Below are 22,123 nucleotides of genomic sequence, written 5' to 3'. Positions count from 1 at the left end.
CAAATAGAAAACAAATAGAAAGATAATGGATTTTATCTTAGTTTTTATAACTAGTTGTATAAATTTAAACAATCTAAACCCCCAGATTTTTTTAAGTGGGGGATAAAAAGGCAATAAGTATTATGAATTCTTTGTTATCATCATTATTTTATAAAGGGATAGGGCATAGATTTGGACAGAAATAGTGGGTTTTACAATAAGAAATATTACCAGAAATTACATGAATTACACTTCACGATATTAGAAGGGTTGATTCAACAAGAAGACACAACAATACATAATGTTGCCTAACAATACAGCTTTAAAATACATAAAGAAAAAAATATACAACTGAAAGAAGAAATGGATAAATCCCATTACTCTTGGAGATTATAGATTCTAGCCCTTTTTCTTCAGTAACTAATAGAATGAGATAAGAAACCAGCAAATGGATAGAAGACAAATAATACTATTACCAATCAGATTTACCTGATTGACTTTTATAAAACAGTTCACCAAACAGAAATATACAAGATATTGTTATCAACTGCACGTTTAACATTCACTAACACTGATGATAATTTGGGATATAAAAACAAGTCCTAGTACATTTAAAAGGAGAGAAATCATACACAGCATGGTCTCTAAGCACTACTAAATGGAACTAGAAATAAATAATTTCCAAATGTTCTCAAATTTGGAAATTATTTATTTCTAATTCCATTTCGTTGTGCTTAGAGACCATACTCTAAGTTTCTAATTTTTAGAAACTTCTAAAAATTTGAGTCAAGGGGGAAGTCACAGATAAACTTAGAAAATGTTTCAAAGAGAGCAAAGATGAAAGCAAACACAGAATATATCACAATTTGTAGGCTGCACATAAGGTAGGCATTAGGGGAAATGTGATAGTATTCAATGCTTATAGTACAAAGGGAGAAATTTTGAAATTTATAAATGTGGAATCATTCATGATACATCGAATCTTCTCATCTTGTTTTCCTTGAGGATTGTTTTAGTCTTTAATTGATTATATACTTTATAAGTTCCACAAAATGTACTAGGCATTTATTGGAATTTTGTCAAACCTATAAATATGTTTGAGGAGAATTAACATTATTATAAAGGTGAGACATTTAGCCTGTGAACACGGCACGTATCATCCCTCGTTCTGATATTATTGTACAAAAGTTTTATATTATTGTATATAAAGACCTTGTATGCTAATTTAAATTTTATACTTTTCTTGAAATATGAAGTTAATTTTTAAAATTATTATTTCTAACATTATTGCTGGTGTAAAGAAATACAATTGCTTTGGACAATTAGTTTTGTATCTAGCAACCTCATTAAATTTGTTTTTTATTTAAATAATTCATGTACAAATTTTTGGATTTTCTATTTAAATAATCATATTCAAGCTACTGCATTTTAATAGTTTCTCATTCTTACATTTACATATTTACTCATCTTATGCCTAAACTCAAAGATAATATAGTTTACTGTTTAGTACAAGTATGTTATACTTACACATTTAGTGTATTACCGGAACATTATGAAGTATAATGTTTACTAAAGCTTTTTAATAAAATCTTTCTCGGGCTAAGAACATTTACTTTTTTTACTAGAATATAATAGTGATAAAACATATTCTAGAAAAGCATAAAATTTATCAAATATTTACACTTTTTAATTTAAGCAGCATGGAAAGAAATGATTTTCTTATAGCTCAAACGTAGAGGCTGGAGGCACAGATGTTCTTAGAACTACTATATTGTTTCAATCAACAGTGACGTATATAAGCAAAATTCCACAAAACCACAGCTTTAACTGTCATTATTATTCAGAAGTATCTGGTGTTACTTGTGGTGTAACAAATGGACTATTGTTAGGACAGAGAATACCCATATGAAAAAGTGCTTTACATAAAGTAGAAACTTAAATAGTATCTTAATCTGGGTACAATCCAACAATAGTAATTGGAGCTTTGCTTTCATAGAACACTATGTGCTAAGGCTATTCTAAGGGATTTAGATATAGACTTCATTGATTCCAAGAGAAACATTTGTTTACTTATTCAAATTTTGTATCTGAAATTGTAATGTATCTTACATTAGATAATCATAACTTAATTTCTGCATTATTTAATATTAGCGCATGAAAGAGTGTATGTGGTCACCAATGATATTTTAGATTTAGTGAAATTTTGTATAATTTCATGAAACACTAGACACTACGGAAATACCATAATGTAAAGTCTACAGAAGCAGGAAATTCTGTTTTAGTCCCTCTTACAGGAGTCACTTGATAAATAACTGTTGAATAACTAAATGAATAAGTTGTCTGACTAACTAAATAAATGCAGAGCATTCTAGCATCATTCAGGTGGTAGCAGTTCATCCTCTGGCCTCATCTCCCTTCAGCAGTAATGTAGACATCACTTGGAAATGCTCAATTTAATCACGTATGTTCATAATCAGGGCTTCTCATTTTTCTGTGAAAATACTAAAATATACTGTATTTGGGAAGGAAGCAAACAATTTAATGAAATAGAGAAAAAAAGTTAAGCAAGATTCAAATTCAAAGTCCTGGAAATTATAAGAATAAGCTTCATTTATTAGGAAAAAAAATTACGTTGTGTAACATTCTATTCCCCAATTATTCCTAGTAAGTAAGACAATAAACCCTTTAAGATGAATTTTGTCAGAAACAAAGGATCACTATTGCCCAAAGAGCTTCGAAATACCATAGGCCAGCAATAACACAGGTGATAACTGAGGGCATAAAAGCCATTGAGACAAGTTGTGTTGAGTGATCTAAGAAGGGCCAGGTCTCTCCTGTACCCCTTCCCCCGGCAGCTCCCATCCCTTCCTTCCCGTACATCCCACCCCACACCCACAGCTCTGCTTGGAACTCTCCTAAGTTCCAGACTCAGGTACTCAGCTGACTTCTTAGCTTACTTGACACTCTTCATTTTCAGATTTCGTTTCTCTAAAATAGCAATGGGCTTCATAGAATTGCTTGTAGAATATTATGAAATAACGTAGGTAATACCTCTCACAAAGAGTCAAACACACAGTGGACCTATAACCAGTGTGTGGCACTGACTTTATCCTTCTTTCACAAGCTTGATGGCAGTGCACTTAAGTCAATGACCTGGATCAGAATTATGGCATGAGGGACACGATCCATGTACATGCTTGCTCCTGGATAGCTTTTCAAGAGTCTTCCCTTTTCTGTCACCTGACGACAAGTTCTGCAACTTCCCTACTTGGAAGTGGCTGCTTGGCATGAGATAACCCCCCTTCTACTCTGTCCTCCCAAGAACAATGCCCCCAGGGAGTCCTTCCTCTTGCTCCATCTCCCCTTGAGCCTGTAGAACGAATCTCAAGTTTCCTGGAGCAGCCACAGTTCCTGCGCCATCACCCCTTCTACCTTGAGGGCTGCAAAGCCTCTTCCAGCTGTGCATGTGAACTCCAGATCAATACGTTTCATGCATGTGCCCCATGTTCCTACCTGTGCTCACATGAACATGTTTTTCTGTCTGTCTGAAATGCCCCTTTCCTTTGAGCAATTGCGGAAATCCTGCTCATCTTTTATGACTAGTCTCAGATGCAACCTCCTTCTGGAAGCCTCCCCTGACTGGCCTGTATACACATGGCCCAAACTTGGTTTCAGATCACTAAAAGAAGAAGAAGAAGGAGGAATGGTGTGAAGGACACACACAGACAGCATGCAGCATGGCTGGAAGCTGTGGTCTGGTCTACCGCGTGTCCTGAGACCACAGCCGTTCTTTGAGCCACTGCCCTGAGAACCCAGTGGACCTGCTCAGGCATCCTGCTGCTCTTCGGATCAAGCCCTTTGTTTCTCTGCCTGTCTTGTTTCCTGCTTTTCACTTTCTTGTTCTCACCTGGCTGATTTGTAAACAATAAAATAACCAAAGTTAGACAGTTCCAGCTACTTAAGATAACTGCGTTTCCAGGGAATCAGCTTTATGTGTAGAGAGGAAATAATAAGTAGTAATAATCCTGGATTTTCTATGTGAATAACTTTGCTTAGAGAGCAGCAGCTGTTAAAATATAAATGTGATATTTGAGTTCAAACGGGAGCAGAAATTATACTTGGTGTGGGCCAAAGAAAGGCACTTCCACGACAGGGCTCTTTCATCCGGAGTGGCATGCCTAATTCTGATTTAGAGAAAAGCAGGTCTGATATTGCAGCAGAGAAGGAGGCCTGGGGCTGGGCATCAGAAAATCAGCTTTCAAACACTTCCTCCAGGTTGTAACTAACTGAAAACGTGAGGCTGTTTAGTGAAATGAAAAAATCGTAGGCGTCTTGTCCAGCTCAGAAGCATATTGTCACAGTGCACACACAGACGGCTGAGGCCGAAAACACAGTTCCCCACAATGAAGCCCATCTTGTCTTGGTGGAAACAAGTCACAAAATCTGAAGGCTTATCATGAGCAGACAAGGGAGGTTCACTTGTTTTCATGATTTAAAACATTTGGCTTAAACTGTGTCTCTTTCCATTAAAATTTAAATTATAATAGGGAAACAGGAGGGAAATATGTAAGATTCTGGGAAACCTGAGGTTTCTATGTTTATCTTTTCTTTAGTTCCTGACTCCTTAGATTTAATCAGTCAATTCCCTAGATACAGTTGTAAGGAATGGCTGGGGTAACGAAAAGGAGTTTGGCGCTATTTTTAAAACCGTATGCACAGTCTCTTGGAGACCCTCGATGATGTGAGAGGACGAAGCTTGCCATGCTCGCTGGGACACACACAGTTGCTCTCGTTTGTAAGACAGGGCGCTTCTGAAGTGTCATTTCCTCTGTTGCTGGTATTGCCTGCTGTCCTCTTGACTCCTGCCGTGTGGCCACCGCTGTATCACATGTCCACACCCTTCCCTGGTTGGGGCCCTGGAAACCCGGGCATACTGAGTGGGACAGCTGGCGGGGGCTGGGGCTGGTGTGGTCACTGACAAAGAATCCTCCTCCGGCCTGTCAGGGGCAGCTCTGCAGCTGTTGGCCCACATACCTGGCATGCCTCCATCTCCAGGCAACGGCTGGGTGTGGGCCAGGGTCCCAGCAGCACCCGCTGGAGTAGGCTGCCTCCCACAGTGCCATCCCCCAGGGAGCCAAGAAGAGTCATCCAGGTGTGGGGGAGAGCAGCTGAGAGAAGCAACGAGGGCAGTGGCTGTGGGAGAGGAGGAACTTCGGAGGGTCACCCACAAGGTGCAAAAAGAGAGGCTGTATTTCAAAAACACCAGCACTTTGGGAGGCCGAGGAGGGTGGATCACGATGTCAGGAGTTCAAGACTAGTCTGGCCAACACGGTGAAACCCTGTCTCCACTTAAAATACAAACATTAGCTGCCTGTAATCCCAGCTACTAGGGAGGCTGAGGCAGGAGAATTGCTTTAACCCAGGAGGCGAAGGTTGCAGTGAGCCGAGATCACACCACTGCACTGCAGCCTGGGCGACAGAGTGACTCTGTCTCAAAAAAAAAAAACAAAAACAAAAACAAACCAACCCAGCTCTACCATCCTGAACCTCGTCATGGTCATTCCTTGAAGAAGTAGCTTCCCACATGGGTCTTGCCTAAATATGGCATGTGGACGCTGAAAAGGCACAGACTTGACAATGCCTGTGGTTCACTTCAAGGTTCTCTGCTGCTGGTGTCTTTGGAAAAGTCCCTTAACCGGTCTGAGCCTCCATCTCCTCCTCCAGAGCAGGGGACTGGGTACCTTCCGCCAGGGAGGCCTGGAAGGATTTTGTTAGGTTTTCCTGATAAACTCACTCAGTGGATGAAAAGGGGGATGTGTGTAAAGCTTATCATATTTATGTTGAATATAAGATCACTGAACTCTCACTCATATGCAAGAATCAATCTTAAGGAGTTCTATATGGTAACAAAAGAGATTTGTTTTCATGAGTACATACCTAGACAATGAACCTGTACACACCAGTTCACACTTTAAAAAATGTCTCTTTTTTATTTCACATTTCTTTACATACTAACAAGAATGGTTTTTAAGAGGGAGCTAATGATCAGAACACAGGGACACATAGAGGGGAACAACACACTGGGGCCTATTGGAAGGTGGAGGGTGGGAGGGGGGAGAGAAGCAGGAAAAATAACTAAAGGGTCCTAGGCTGAATACCTGGGTAATGAAATCATCTGTAGTATGAAAACCCATGACACAAGTTTACCAATGTGACAAACCTGCACATCCTGCTCATGTACTCCTGAACTTAAATACAACTCTTTTAAAAAGAAAAAAAGTGTTTTTTACTGTAGAAAAATACATATATGATAAAACGTATCATTAACCGCGTAAGACGTACTCAGTGCAGTGGCGTCCTGCACGTGGTGAGCAGTGTGACTGCTCCGTGGCCATCGACACCAGCCCACAGACCCTTTCATCTTGCGAAATGGAAACCGTGCACCCCATGCACAAGGACTCCCTCTTTCCCCTTCCCTCCCGCCCCTGGCAAGCGCCGTGCCTCTTTCCCTTGTTATACATTTGACTATTCCAGGTCCTTTATAGTACTTTTAATGGCGAAACCACAATAACTGTGACACCAGCCTGAAATGAGTTGAATGACGTAATATCTATGAGTTTTGTTTTTGACAGGCTCACTTCACGTAGTGTAATGTCGTTTGTTTATTATCAACAATTACATTTTAAAATTTCTAATTTTAGAAAAAGCAGCCTGCTGTTGTCAATGAGAGGTCAGCAGTTTCAGAATACATAAATAGGCAAGAGACACTGTAGACACTTAAAAAATAATCACTATTCTGTTGTGCCAAAAAAACTTGCAGAAGTTTTCTTTTTCTGATGTCAGCATACCAAATGTCTGAATATGTACACATACAAGTATTTTACTCCCCCATCCCTCTTTTCTTTCATTTTTATCTTTGCTTTTTTTTCTGGATAAGGACCAATTTTACTGTGGGGTGAAAGGTAACATAGAGCTGTACATTTGAAAGTGACTCATGTTATCTGTGCTCAGCTCAGTAAGTCACCTCTGCTGCAGGTGGTAGGTAGCTGGGGTCAGTTCTGCATTCTATCTGCCCATTCCCTGTCTTTAACACAGTTTGCCTCTCCCCCTCCCACAACCCTGCCTAATTCGACTTGCTTTTTGTGACTCATTCAGGAAGATTAAGCATGTACAGCTTTGTCAGGTACTATGCCCAGTATTTTACTTATATCTAAATCTCATGCCTTTTTAACAATATCAATATTACTGTTCTCACATCGCAGATGAGGAAATTGAGCCTCAAAGATCTTATGTAACTAGCCTAGCATTTATCTCAATGGGCATCAAGACCTAGATCAAGTATGTTTGAGCCAAATCCCAAGACTACCCTGCACAAGATGTGGCAATCATCACTGCCTTAGTCATCTGACTTTGACTTTTTTGTTTGTTTTTGAGACAGAGTCTTGCTCTGTTGCCCAGGCTGCAGTGCACTCACACCTGTAAGGCCGGTTGCCTCGTCTGGAGGTTGGACACGCCGACCTCTGCACTCGGCACCAGGCTCTGCCGCAGGGCTCTCCTGGAAGGCTCCAGATGATACAAGGCTCCTGGCCAGCTCTCCCACCAGAAAACCCGCCCCATCTCAATCCCACTCCCCTGGAGTCAATCAGAGCACCCAGCTGTTGCTCACTCCCCCTAGCCATAAAAACCCCACATCCCAGAAAGTTGGTGTGACTTCCCTGGCCCCTTTCCCCAGGACCATGGAACCTCTCCCGGGAGCTAAATACATTGGCATTTAATTTTCTTATACTGGCCTCAGTTTCCTCATTTTAAACTCGGCAATAACCCTTACAACACCTTCCCAGTTCCCTGCAAACTCTGCCTCCCAGGTGCAAGTGGCTCTCCACCCTCAGCCTCTGAAGTAGCTAGGATTATAGGCACACACCACCAGGCCTGGCTAATTTTTTTTTTTTTTTTTTTTTTTTAGTAGAGATGGGGTTTTACTATGTTGGCCAGGCTGGTCTCAAACTTCTGACCTGAAGTGATCTGCCCACCTCAGCCTCCCAAAGTGTGGGGATTACAGGCGTGAACCACTGCACCCGGCCCTGACTTTTGCTTTTTATTGGGCTTACCTGTGCAGTCTCCCACTTTCAGAAGAACTCAGCGCTCCTGAGGAACACAGTCTGTGACTTCCAATCTTCTATCACCTGGCAAAGGCTAGCATGATATTTTGTACAAAGGTTTTGCTTTCTTAATGATGAGTGAATGAAATACGGAAAAGGTTTAACATAAACATATATTCAAGTTAGCATTTTGCCTGAAATTTATACTCAATTACATCTAGGAAATTATCTGTGCATGATTAACATATATATATATATATAATTATATATATATATATATAATTTTAATTATATAAATATGTATAATTAATTATATATATATAATTTTATTTATTTTAGTAGTGACAAGATGGAGTAATGGCAAGGAAAACTTGGAGAATTTGAAATATGAGGTCATTTCTGAACTAGAAACGGTACACATAAAGTAGAGGTTGAGATCATTGACAGTAGACTTTCTAGAGTTGGGTAGAGAAGGGATCAGTCCTTCCAGAGCAGGGTCCACCGTGTGTGGCTCTCTCCCTGAGGGCATCCACCTGACCTCCATTCCCTCCTCTGTCCACTGCGGTGCACACAGCACCTCTCCTGGGACTGCTGCAGGAATTAAAAACGGTGGTGTCTGAGTAGCTTTCAGGGCACCAGTGCCACTCGCTATTCAGTGCACAAGAGCTAAAGGGGAGTGGAGGCCTCAGCACAGGGCCTGCCATTCACTCCAGAGATGTTTGTTGTACCGTATACCCTGCAGATACTGAATAAATGGTCAATGTTGTCCTGATTTTGATAGATATTTTCTTAAATTTGGATATAATCCTTCAATTCTGATAAGATAGACAATATTGATGGGCTGAGGTATTTTGTCAAAGAATATAAAGAAAGATAATGTGAAGAAGGCATTTTTGTTAATTGAAAAGGAAGCTTTATTCTTAGATTTGTAAATAAGTGTCCCTTAACAAATTATTTCCTTATTAGGCAACACAGTGATATCATGGAATTATTCTAAAATTCTTTCCTTTTAACGTCTTGAGGTTATGAACACATGTAAGGCACCTGACATGACATCAGACAAACTCCACGAGTCAACAAATGAACCACAAGAAATAATCATCGATTTTTTTTCTCAACATCTCTACAGTTGAGACAGTCTCAGAATTTCTGTCTTCCATTCCAGGATATTACACTTAGGAAATTGAATTCCTTTCATTTCACCAACTCAAATTTCTTCTTCTCTCACGGAAGGTCATCTTACATAAGTGAGACTCCTTTGTTTCCTTTCCCTTAATAACAAGCCTACCTAGAGGTGAAAGCAGTGAACGCATCTCTCCTCATCTTGAAACATCCACACGCTTTTTCATTTTTTTCTGACAAAGAAGGGAGAGGAGGTGACATGAAAACCCACTGTGAACCTTCCAAATGAGACTAGTATTATTTAAATAACTTGACTTGGCCAGGCGCAGTGGCTCACACCTGTAATCCCAGCACTTTGGAGGCCAGGGCAGGCAGATCACCTCAGGTTAGGAGTTCAAGACCAGCCTGGCCAACATGGTGAAACCCATCTCTACTAAAAATACAAAATTAGCCAGGCATGGTGGTACACGTCTGTAGTCCCAGCTACTCAGGAGGCTTACACAGAAGAATCACTTGAACCCAGGAAGCACAGGTTGCAGTGAGCCAAGATCATGCCATTGCACTCCAGCCTGAGCAAAAAGAGCAAAACTCTGTCTCAAAATAAACAAACAAACAGACAAATAAATAACTTGACTGGGAGCTCATTTTCTGCTCTGTGCCAATTTCCTGAATGCTTTCTTAGTTGTTATGTACGGACTGTCAATATATTACGAGCAATTAATTTCACAGCTAACAAAACTCTCAGCAAGATAGTTTAAGGGACTTTCTCAAAGTCACACTTCAGTTCTACTTCTAAATGCCAACCTCTCTCCTACTTCCTAATTCTGAACCCAGAGCCTTCCTGACAACGGCTAGATTCCCTTCCTTTCTTTTAGAGATTCTGTGCCTCTTTGCTTGTTTCTTCTTGCTGTCTTCTCCCATTTCCTTCCAGAAATTGGCAGAAATCTCGAGACTGTCATTTACTATAAAGCCCACCCCTCCAATCCACCCACTGAGGGATCCTAAGCTTTTATTTCAGTGGAGGTTTTTGAAAGGTGGAGAACAAATGTGTGTATTTATTCTCCAATTCTGAACTGAACCTGAAACAGTCTTTTTAAGGAGCTGATTCTTGAACTGATAGCTTCTACATTCATTCTTTCTTGTTATTTTTGTTAACATTTGCACTAAAGCAACACCCTAAGACAAAAAGCGAACTGTTTTTCTGCATAGTAAATATGAAGACAGACTGACAGACTCTGTGAAAGAATGGTAATGAGCTACGACCTTAAATGGGCCTTGAAAAAGGCTCCTTGACAGCTGCATGTTATGTTAGAAGGTTGCTTGGGGTATTGAAGAGAGCATAGACTTTGTATAATATAGGGCTGTTTCACAGAGCCTTCAGTAAAAAAATTAACCTCTTAAAGCCTACTCTAAAGTGAATAAATATTCTTTTAAATATCACAAATTACTGTAAGAAAATACAGCAAATTGCATGATATCAGCAAGTACTTAATGAATTTATTCTACAAGGATTTATATTCATACTCTGCTGGACACTGAATATCTAATGGGGAAGAGAATGGGGCTTGGTTCCTTTAAGAAGGTGCATTCTTAGAGATATATAAGTAAACAGTCGATTTTACAACAATGTGAATTACTTGCCTCCACCCTCCCTATGCTGCCCCCGCCATCTCTGGGATAGCACAACCTGGGCCACAGGGGGACTCCTTTAGCTGGCGTGAGGCTGAGAAAGGCACTTGTGGAGCATGTGGGCCTGGAATGAGAAAAGAGCAAAGGATGAAGGTAAGGGGAGGGGACTGAGAGAGACCTTGAAGTATCTAACTTGGATGATTTCAACAGGAAACTGAGTTCATCACCAGATCCACGAGACATTAAATACTCTGTATACAAAGCAAGGACATTTAAAAACATAAACAATCCTTATGAGCGTAATAGAAAGACCACTAGACCAGAAGATGTTTTAGGATCTAACATTCGCTATATTACTAATTAAGACTTGGGCTTCAAAAATTGTTCCTAGACTTCGGGCCTGTTTCTACTGTGAGAATTAAGTGACACAGCTTTCCCCCAGGTCCAACATGTTATACTTCTTATGAAAGATTGTAAAATCTTTACATTTTTAACCTTTTATTTGATTACTTTCTAATTTAAAAAAAAAATGTAGACTCAAAATCTTCCTGTGTTGCCCAGGTTACAGTACAGTGGGAAAAATCATAGCTCAGGGCAGCCCTGAACTTCTGGGCTCAAGTGATACACCTGCCTCAGCCTCCGGAGTAGCTGGGACCACTGCTATGCTCTACCATAGGTCTACCGTGCCTGCCCAGTTAACACCATCTATTTTCTTCATGAAGTAAGAAATGAGGTTAACATCTTGGGTGAATATTCACTAGATATATCAAAATAGTAAAATATATAAGACTTCAAATTAAATTTAAAAAGAGGCCAAGAAAATGTTAAAGCACTTAGTTTTAGAAAGGCAGGCACAAAAATTGATGGAGCTCAAACAACTCTGAATAAATTGATCCCAAATTTGGAAAGAACGGCCAGTTAATCAGTCCAATAATGTTCATATCCACGCATTTATAGAATTGGGTTTATGAGAAAATAATTATAATCCATAAAACATAATGGTTTTGTTTCAACCTCACCAATCAGACTCACATTTTATAAGCATAAATACACCAACACAAATGCAGTATAAATATCTGTTGTGATAATAAAAGATACTTAGTAAAAATTTAGTCTAACATTTCTCATGAAATGGGAAGCTATTCAAGTGCATTGTATAAATTGACTCCGTAGGGGTCTCGATAAAGTAGCAAATGAGATTCTTAATGTTATGAGCTCTTTGAATATAGTCTGTGAAGGAAAGCTATATTGGTAAAGGTAGAAGAACTAATTTGAAATTAGTCAGTTATTTTTTTCAGAATTTCAGGAAAGCCATGAGATATTTAATTTGTTTATCAGATGCCTTATTTCCCAACGCAAGTTACCGGTTTCAGAACATTTTGAGTGGATGCACAATTGCTGGCTTGTTCCAGAAGAAGCTATTCTAGCAAAACTGGAGGAATTCCACCAGATTGACAGAACAACACAAATAAGTCCATGCCTGATGCACAGCAGGGGTTCTAGACAAGTCTGTGGACTCAAAGCCCTGGTAGAATTGATGGGATTTGGTCTTATGGAGCAGATAGAAGAACACGAGCTTGACTGTAAAGATTCGTCTCCACCTCTTAATAAAGCATATCATTTCCGAGGCGTGGGTTCTCCTTCTGTCTTTTAAGCATGAACTGCCTGATTGAGACTCAGTAAAATCATAACCAGCATGATACTCATCCTTGGTGTATTTATGTTTCAAATCAGACTAGCGATGCTGCAGGGACCCATGAACTTTGACAGCTGAATAGACATGGGCTTTCCTGATTGCTCTGGGTACTTCGTCTCCCTCATTACAAACAAACAAATAAGGTTTATCCTCCCTACTCTGTCTCTCCTTTTTCTCTAAAAGAATTCTGCCCAGCAACTTTTTACCCTGGATGTTTTGCCTGGAAATTTGCCTGGAAATTGAAGCTTGCAGCTGTTAATGATGTTTCCAAGCGAGTGAAAATGTGCTATGCCCCATCTCAGAGCTACCTCCATTTGTATTCCTAAATACTAACAATCCTACAAAAATATGTTGCTGTGAGTCAAGGAGAGGTGGTACAAGGAAGAGTATTAGCTGAGGCAGTCAGAGTTGTACTGAGTGAATCCATAGCAAATCCAACCCACAGTTTAGGATCGAATACGATGCCAAAACCAGAACAGACTAGGGGGAAGAAAGAGGAATCCAGTATTCCAAAGCATAAACAGGAGATTCATTTCAGGAGACCACCTAGCCAGCCTTCTCCACCAGCTACCTAACAAGGTCATTGAACCCAGCGTGTAGCTAGATCCTGAGAAAGGGCTAAACAATGTCATTGTCAGCCAGTACATCTGGACGTTCACGGGAATGCAGGATAATCGAATCGCAGGGACTGTACCCATGATCATCTGTGCTTCCCCATGTTTGTCTACCCAGTATTGCCAAGCTCCATCTTTAGAGCAAACTAGCCCTGCTGCTCAGCTGCCAAGCTCTGCACACAGATGTGTGCATGAGCTCCATGACTGATTTTTAAACTTACTCAATTTGGCCTTCAGCAGTTGATTCCTTGTTAGTTTCCTATTCCCTGAACTGACTGAACCAATTTTTTAAGAATTCTCTTGACATTAACTGAATCACTGACATTCACATTCTCAATGAAATCTTTAACTTATTTCAGGGATCTTAGATGTTACTAAAGGTGAGTTCCTTTCCTCCCTTCAACTCTTTTCTTCCTCCACCTCAATATTTCATAATAACTCACCACCTCCCTGTTTCCTTCCTGCTTATCTCAGAGAGAAGCTGTTCCTTTCCATGGCAAACCAATGCCATTCCTGTGTGTGATCTGACTCCATTTCTTATTTCCCTCCCCCTTGGAATCTGACTCCATGGAATAGCCAAGTGGGATGTTTCTAAGTTGGGTATTCATGGATATTCAGTTGTTTTCTCCTCACCGTCTTCTTATTCCATACACATTCCCCTTCCCATGTGGTACAAATCACTTTGGAGGCATCACACCTTTGTACAGATATTTTGGTAGTGTTCTAGTAAAAGGCAGTAGCATTTCTTGAGAAAGTGGTGACTGCTTCTGTCATGTTACAGCCTCCATACTGGAGAGAAGAGGAGCTGATATTCCACTTTGGAAGAGCTAAACTTTCACATTTCCTTTCCCCTTCAATCTGTGTCCCCATTCCATTTGTCAGCATGAATGTCTTCCTTTATGACCCATGCTGGTTTGACTTTTGCCATATCTTCTACCCTCTCCTCCCTCCCTTGGATTCTAAGAGGCCACTCTTCTATTTCTCTAGTTTCCCTTAACGTTACTTTTAATGCGTGATAACAGTTCTTCTCCCTTCTGCTCTGTAAAGATTCCACTAACATTTATGTGAAAAAAAGAAGTTTGCAGCCAGGGCATCATTGCTCAAAATTTCCTCATCCTGGTGTGCTTGTCTCAGACAGAGCAGCACCAGCGCCTGGCAGAAACGGGGGCTGAGGTCTCTTGGCAGGAAGCAGCACCAGAGAAAGAGCTGACATTAGATGAATTCGTCAAGACAGCACCTGTGAGGGATGATTTTACGTGATAACCTGAGTAGCCAAGGGATGCCCAGATGGCTGGTAAGACATTCTGCCTGGGTGTGTCTGTGAGGTGTTTCTGGAAGACCTTGGCATGTGATAGAGTGGACTGAGTCAACCAGATTCACCCTTGCCAATGCAGGTGACATCAGCCAATCTATGGAAGGCTGGATGATGGCAGAAAGGAGAAAGGTGGAGGGAGGGTGAATTTGCTGTCTTTGCTTGGAAATCCATCCTCTCTGCCCTCAGACGTGACTGCTGTTAGTTTTGGGGCCTTCTGACTCAGACTGGGGCTTATGCCATTGGCTCCCCTGGTGCTCAGGACTCAGGATTGAGCTGGAACTGCACCCGGCTTTCCTGTTTTCTGGTTCTCAGGCATCAGGTTGTGGAACTTCTCAGACTTCATGATCGTATGAGCCAATACCTTATAATAAGTCAGACACACACACACACACACACAGACACACATACACACACATACACAATTGGTTCTGCTTATATGAAGAACCTTGACTAACATAGAATCAAAATTCCAGAAGACCAATTAGATCCAGAGTCAGATTATGGCAGCAAGTGATTAAACCACATCAAGGAGTGAAGGAGATGGGAACGGGCATGCGCAGAAGTCCAGAAAAATTTCACCGGGCAATGACTGAGAAGTATTGCTTCTGCTGCTGTCGAAAAAGTAAACTATTTCAAGCACACAAAAACAGTGACCATGTTATAATAAACACCCAACTTTAGAAATATTTGAAAAAGATCATTGGCATCCCTTGAGTGTTCCTCCTCTCAATTCCATTTTCATCTCTCTCAGAGTTTACTATTTTTATGAATTTTTGTTCCTCCTCCTATGAATGTTTTAAAATTTGAACTAATCTTGAGTATATTTATAAATAACGGGTAATATTTAATACAATTTTAACTTGATATCATGAATTCATACTGTACAACATGCATTTCATCTTGCTTCTTAATTCAGCATTATATTTTCTAGGTACATCTTTGGTACAATTTGTAGTTCTAGACAATTAACGTTGGGTGCTGTATAACATAACATTGTATGATGAGCCCCTGTTTGTATTTATTCATTGTTATTTTCCTGGACATATTGGCTGCTCCTAGTGACAATAGATAGACAGTCTTTATGTGTCTCCTAACCCAATATGTTGGCCTTTTCTAAGTTTCATACATGCACTGGTATCATTTTTGGGTCATGGTATACGTACATTTTTTGCTTTGTTAGAAATAGCAGACTTATTTTTCAAATTAGTTCTACCAGTCGACCTTTCTGATAGTAATGTATGAGAGTTCCCTTTGCTACATATTTTCTTCAACTTTTGAAAGTATCAAACCTTTACATTTTTCCTCGTTTTGTAGTTTTGAAAGGACATCTCATTGTTTTACTCTATATTTCTCTCATTTCTTATGAGGCTGAGAATTTCACCATATCTTTTAGCTATTCAAATTCTCCTTTCTATTTGTATTTTTTTTCTATTTTGGTTACTTATCTTATGGGTTTATAGTAGTTCTTCATATGTTCTGGTTATTAACTTCTTTCATGCTTTCTGAGTTTCAAATATCTTCATTCGGTCTGTGGCTTATCTTAGAACTTTGTTTGTGATATTCGTTTCAATTTTAATAGAGCCAAACTTACCATTTTTGAAATTTATAGATTGCAATTTTAAAGTCTTGTTTAAAAAAGACTTCCATGTCCCAGCAGTCATAAAAATATTCTCCCAGATTTTCTTTAAAATGCTTTAATGCTTTGCCTTTCCAACTCTAAAATCAAGCCTCGTAAAATTTATTATTTCACATGTGGATCAGTGATTGTTCCAGCATTCAGCTTTGTGTGTGTATTTTAATTAATGTATTCTCTCTCTCCCTTTGTAGCCCTCTACTTCCAGATCTTAAGGATGCATTTGAAGGTACCCGAGAGTGTGTCTTTGCATCCCTTTTGTCTTTTTATGTACTTCTCAGCTTTCCTAATGGCTGAACAAATCTGTATATCCATGCTGGGTTCTTGGCATCTTTTCTCAATGACAGAGTTATGTAATCACCTTCTGGCTGCCTATCTTCACTAAAATCCTGCAGATACCTCAATCCCAAGACATCGAAATCTATATTTCCTCCCCTATTTCGTCTCTCAGCTTGTGGTTTTCCGGATTCAATTTTCATGGGATGTGGTAAAGAAGAATTAAACTCCCAAATGCCACTTATTGTCTACATGGCCATGAACTGTGGGCACTTAAGTAACTCTGTGCCTATCTTTTCTCATCTGTAAAATTTGCTGTATTCGTCTGTTCTTACACTGCCAATAAAGACAGAGTAGACACTGGGTGATTCATAAAGAAAAGAGGTTTAATTGACTCACAGTTTCAGCATTGTTGAGGAGGCCTCAAGAAAATTACAATCATGGCAGAAGGGGAAACAAACAGGTCAGTCTTCCCATGGCAGCAGCAAGGAGAAATGCTGAGCAAAAGGGAGAAAATCCCCTTATAAAACCATCAGCTCTTGTGAGAACTCACTCACTATCACAAGAACAGCATGAGGGTTACCACCCCCATGATTCAATTAGCTCCCACAGGGTCCCTCCCACAACAAATGGGAATTATGGGAGTTGCAATTTAAGGTGAGATTTGGGTGGGGATACAGTCAAACCATATCATGGGATAATAAAAATGATTTTTTCATAGTGTTGTGAGTATTAACAAAGCACATAAATGTGTGTGTGTGTGAGTGTGTGTGTGTGTGTGTGTGTGTGTGTGTGTGTTTTAGAATGATGCTTGGCGCATAGTCAACACTTTACAAATGTTAGCGGATATAATTCATTATTCCTTCTGTATGCCAAGTAGGCTAGTAGATATTTTGCTCAAAGAGAACCAGAAAATTTTACAAGCCAAGCATACATTATATGGTTCTTATATTGGCAAGGCTTACCTTGCAATAACATCTTCTATTGCTGCTTCTTTCTGATAAAAATACGGCTACTTGGCTGGGGCCAGTAGCTCATGCCTTTAATTCCAGAGCTTTGGAAGACTGAGGCAGAAGAATCATTTGACACCAGGAATTTGAGACCTGTCTGGACAACATAGTGACAGCCTATCTCTACAAAAAAATAAATAAAATGATTAGTTGAGCATGGTGGCATGAAACTGTGGTTCCACCTACTTGGGAGGCTGAGGCAGGAGGATCACTTGAGACTGGGAGGTCAAGGCTGCAGTGAGCTATAATCACACCACTGCACTCCAGCCTGGGCAACAGAGCAAGACCCTGTCTCTTAAGAAAAATACAGCTTCTTAATTCTTGGGGATTCAGCATTGTAGTACCTGAGCCCCCAGAGACAAGGTCTCCATGTTCCTCATATGTTTTGGATACCTTGGCAGGAAGTAATGGAAGCCCCTTTTCTCAGGAAGCCACCTCTGCAGCTGGGCTGTGCTTCACCTCGCTTCCCCTTGCTGTGTTTCAGGCAAGATGCAGCAGGCCCCATGGCAGGGAGTGCCGCAGTAACAGCACAAAGCTGCAATAGCCCTGCTCCTGCCAACTGAAGTGTGACCCAGAACTGTTTTGCCAAATGAATGTTGAGATTGTTTCCCCAGCTGTTCCTATTAGGATAATTAATATAATTAACAATAAAGGCTTTAATTATAGATGTTTAATGCGAGACATTTATAATTATCACCTAAACCTGAACTCGATTCATGGGAAACTTTTATTGAGTGCCTACTAAATACTTTTTGTATAGTACCTTATTTAACCTCTACAGAGATCCTTCAAATTTAGGAATGACTGAATTTTAAATGAAGAACCAAGATTACTACAGCTTTCCAGGGATGAGCTTACACAGTGTCACACACTGGCAGCTTAAAAGATGGAAACTCATTGTCTCCCAGTTCCAGAGGCCAGAAGTCTGAGATCACGGTGTTGGCAGGGTCAAGTCCTTCTGCAGGCTCTGAGGAGTCTCTTTCTTTCTTCTCTCTTAGCTTTTGTTCCCTCATGTATTCCTTGGGCTGTAGATGGTTGGCTTCCCCTTGTGTCTTCCTAAAGTCTTCCGTCCATGTGTGTCTGTGTCTTAATTTATCCTGTTTATAAGGACGTGCTCATATCTTCTAAGGGCCCATCCTAATAACCTCATCTTAACTTGTCACCTGCAAAGACCCTATTTCCAAATACGGTCATACTCTGAGATAATATGGGTTAGGACTTCAGCTTCTTTTGGGGAGCCCAACTCAACTCCTGACAATTGCTGTTAGAAAGAGGAAGAACGGGAACTTGAATGTGAAGCCCCTGTGTGTCTATGACACCCTGTTCCGATTTTCTTTCTACATTACTCCAGGCGTCCTCTGCCATCTTGGACCCATCTCCTGCCTAAGTCAGCCCCTTCTTTTGCATCTCTCAGAATTTTTATTGCCTTCATCCTTGTCTTCATTTTCCACTTTGATAGACCTCCCTTTTCCTCTGTATAAGCACTCATACATGCTCAAATATCTCCTATCTTTAACATGTTATAAGATCTCTAAATCCAATGTCCCTTCCAGCCTTCAAGCAATCTTTCCTATGCCTCTCAGCTGAGCAGCCTGAAATGAATCCTGCCTTCTCCATCCTTCACGGTCCACACATATCCTCACCTCGGCTGGCTGTCCCCGACCGCATCGTACCACCAACACTGTTTTCTCTTGCAGTTTGAGGAACACTTTGGCATCATCATCTCCTGAATCCCTGCTATGGAATGAAAGCTTGCGCCCCTCCCTGTGAATCCATATACTGAAGCCCTGATGTCCAATGGGGCGGTATTAGGACGTAAGGACTATGGTGGGTAGTATTAGGTGTCAGTGTGGCTGGAGTGAAGGATGCCTAGACAGCTGGCAAAGTAGTTTCTGGGAGTTTCTGGGAGGGTGTTGCCAGAGGAGATTGCTGTTTGAGTCAGGGGACTGGAAGAGGAAGATCCACCCTCTGTGTGGGTGGGTACCATCCATTCGGCTACCACCCAGGCTATAACAAAGCGGGTGGAAGGAAGGGAAGGAGACGCAGCTTGCCGAGTCTCCTGTCTCTCTTTTTCCTTCCTGTGACAAATGCTTGCTTCCTCTTTTTCTGCCCTTGGACATCAGACTCTGGATTCCTTGGCCTTTGGACTCTGGGACTTGAACCAGCAGCTTCCTGGGGCCTGGACTGAGAGCTGCATTTTCAGCTCCCTGGTTTTGAGGCTTTTGGACTTGGACTGAGCGATGCTACCAGCTTCTCTGTCCAGCTTGCAGATGGCCTATCGTGGGACTTTACCTTGTCATCGTTGTGAGCCTAATAAGCTCCTTTTTATGTATACATATATCTTCTTGGTTCTGTCCTTTGGTTAACCCTGACTAACACGAGGCCTCTGGGAGGTGATTAGGTCATAAGGTTGCAATGTTTGTGAATGGGATTAGTGCCCTTTTAAGAAGCACTGAGAAAGAGGTAATTTTGTTTCTCTCCCTCTCTGACATATAAGGACAAAGCAAGAAGGGGAGAAAGTGACCATCCGTAAATTAGAAGGAGCATCCTCCCCAGGAAGCCAGTTGGCAGGCACTTTCATCTTAGACTTTCCAGCACTCAAAGCTGTTAGAAATAAATGTGCTGTTGAATCTACCAGGTCTATGGCAGTTTTGTTATATCAACCCAGATAAGATAAACCCTCAACACGGGCTATTGGCTAGATCACTCTCTCCTTAAAACATCGTCTTCTGTGTGCTTTCGTTTTAACGTTGGAGTCCTCGGGAGCATCTTGATGCTCACAATAACTTGGGTGTCTGAGTGCCCTCACCCATGCCAATGGCCTCACGGACCTGCCACCTTCTGGTGCCCTCCAGGGTGAGCCTCCGAGCTAGGTTCTTCCCAGCTCTGCCCTGAGTCTCACAGCCGCTTCAGCGTCTCCAGTGATGTGCCTCACAGATGCCTCAAAACTAGCCCATCCAAAGTGAACCCCAACTTCCCCACTCTCCCCAGACCTGTTCTTGTTTCAGTGTAGGATATTTGGAAAATGGCACTAGCATTTTTTTAAAATTTTCAGATTAAAACTCTGAAAGTCAATGGTAACTCTAGAGTCTTCCTCACCTCCCTGCCTCCTGTCCTACCCATGACCAAATTCAATCACTTCTGTCACCGATGCACGGTAAGGGGGATGGAGCACCCCATAAAGTAGAGATGGAAGATTCTTGAAATATAATTCCTCTACTTCAACTATCCTACAACTTCTTTTTAAATTTTTTTTTAAAAATTGATAATTGCTTCGCTTTCAAAATAAGAAACCTTAAATGTTTAAACCACTTCACCAAAAACACACCTGGGAGATCATAGTGTAATCAAAATGAAAAATTGAAAGAAATACTGCTCTCTGGAAGACAACAGATCCTTCTCATATTTCCGCTTTCTTGTCTATGACTTACAAACATCACACTGTGGGGATCACCCCTCCCCACATGACCATGGCTTTGAAAATATAGTTCATGTCTAATTTCTATTTTTTGGAATTTAGAAGCTGTTTTAAGGTTTAAATGTACAGGACATTATATTTCATTTTCAAAAAGTGCTTTCTTGGACACCAGATCCTCTTATTGTGTAAGTTACAGAAGCACATCTAGACCATGATTATTTTTAACTGAAAAGGAGAGTTGGGAACAAGTCGCTAGCTTGTGTATGTTACGGTGGGCATGAGACTCCAGCGTTTGCTCCAAGAGGCAGTAAGAGGCCTCATTAGGTTGAATGCAGTCTGCAACCAGGGAGTTTGGAGCAGGAACTAAAGGAGTCAGAAAATCCTGAAAATATGGAACCACACTGTAAAAATGTAGACACGCTGCCTGTGAGCTTTCATGGAATTGACATCTATAGCAAATAGCAACGACTTCGCCTCATTCTTTTCCTGTCCTTAACTAGGAACAGACCTGGCCTTCCTGGAGCCCCAGTGAGACAGGGTGGGGAGGGGCAGAGATGGTGGTGGAGGAAGGCGAGGGGTAGGTCAGTGCTTCGGTGGGTGAGGCTGAATGCAGGGCTCAGAGGCAGAGAATCTCCACCTAGAGAATTCAACTAAATGAGATTTGTTTTGTTTTGTTTTAGGAAAATAACTGACTTTTGGTTGCTAAATTAGTTCACCTAGTGAAAGGCAGTATTTTCCTTTTCTTAAAATGCTAAGATTTTAAAATAATATGTCACTCAATTTAAATTCACATCACCAGCCCTGTGGACTTTTACAAGCTTCGTCTTCCTGTCATCCAGATTAAGGAGGTGCTGCACTGGGAATATGAACCTTTCGCAACAATCGTCGTTGGGGAGACACGGGGGGGACCACTCCCAGGTTTTGTTGATGACTTGTGGGTGCTGGCAGGTGATTTCATCATTAAATAATTCTATAAGGTATATATTGTCATTTTCACATCACAGGGAAAGTAAACTGAGGTCCAGAAAGGTAAGGTGATTTTCCAACATTCCCTGCCTGAAGCTCACATCTATAGAGGCGGAGATGGCTTCTAAAAGGGCAGCATCATCTTGCTGGGATGCATGCAGCATGCACGTTGGAGACTGGCTGGAGGAGGAGGAGACACTGGGGAGCCCCTCAGTATCCCCTGTATTTTATAAAGATGACTTAAACCGCTCAGATGATGTGTGCACCTGTCTGAGTTTGAATATAGGTTTGCTGCCCATCTCCTGGCCATATCACGTTGCTGACTAAATAGTTAAAGTGGACAAAATCCTGGCCCTGAGTTATACC

The sequence above is a fragment of the Sapajus apella genome, unplaced genomic scaffold (genome assembly GCF_009761245.1).
Source record: "Sapajus apella isolate SASKATOON/1434 unplaced genomic scaffold, GSC_monkey_1.0 scaffold31, whole genome shotgun sequence".
Taxonomy (NCBI): domain Eukaryota; kingdom Metazoa; phylum Chordata; class Mammalia; order Primates; family Cebidae; genus Sapajus; species Sapajus apella.
The sequence above is the reverse complement of the archived record's forward strand: the minus strand, read 5'-3'. Positions refer to the sequence as shown.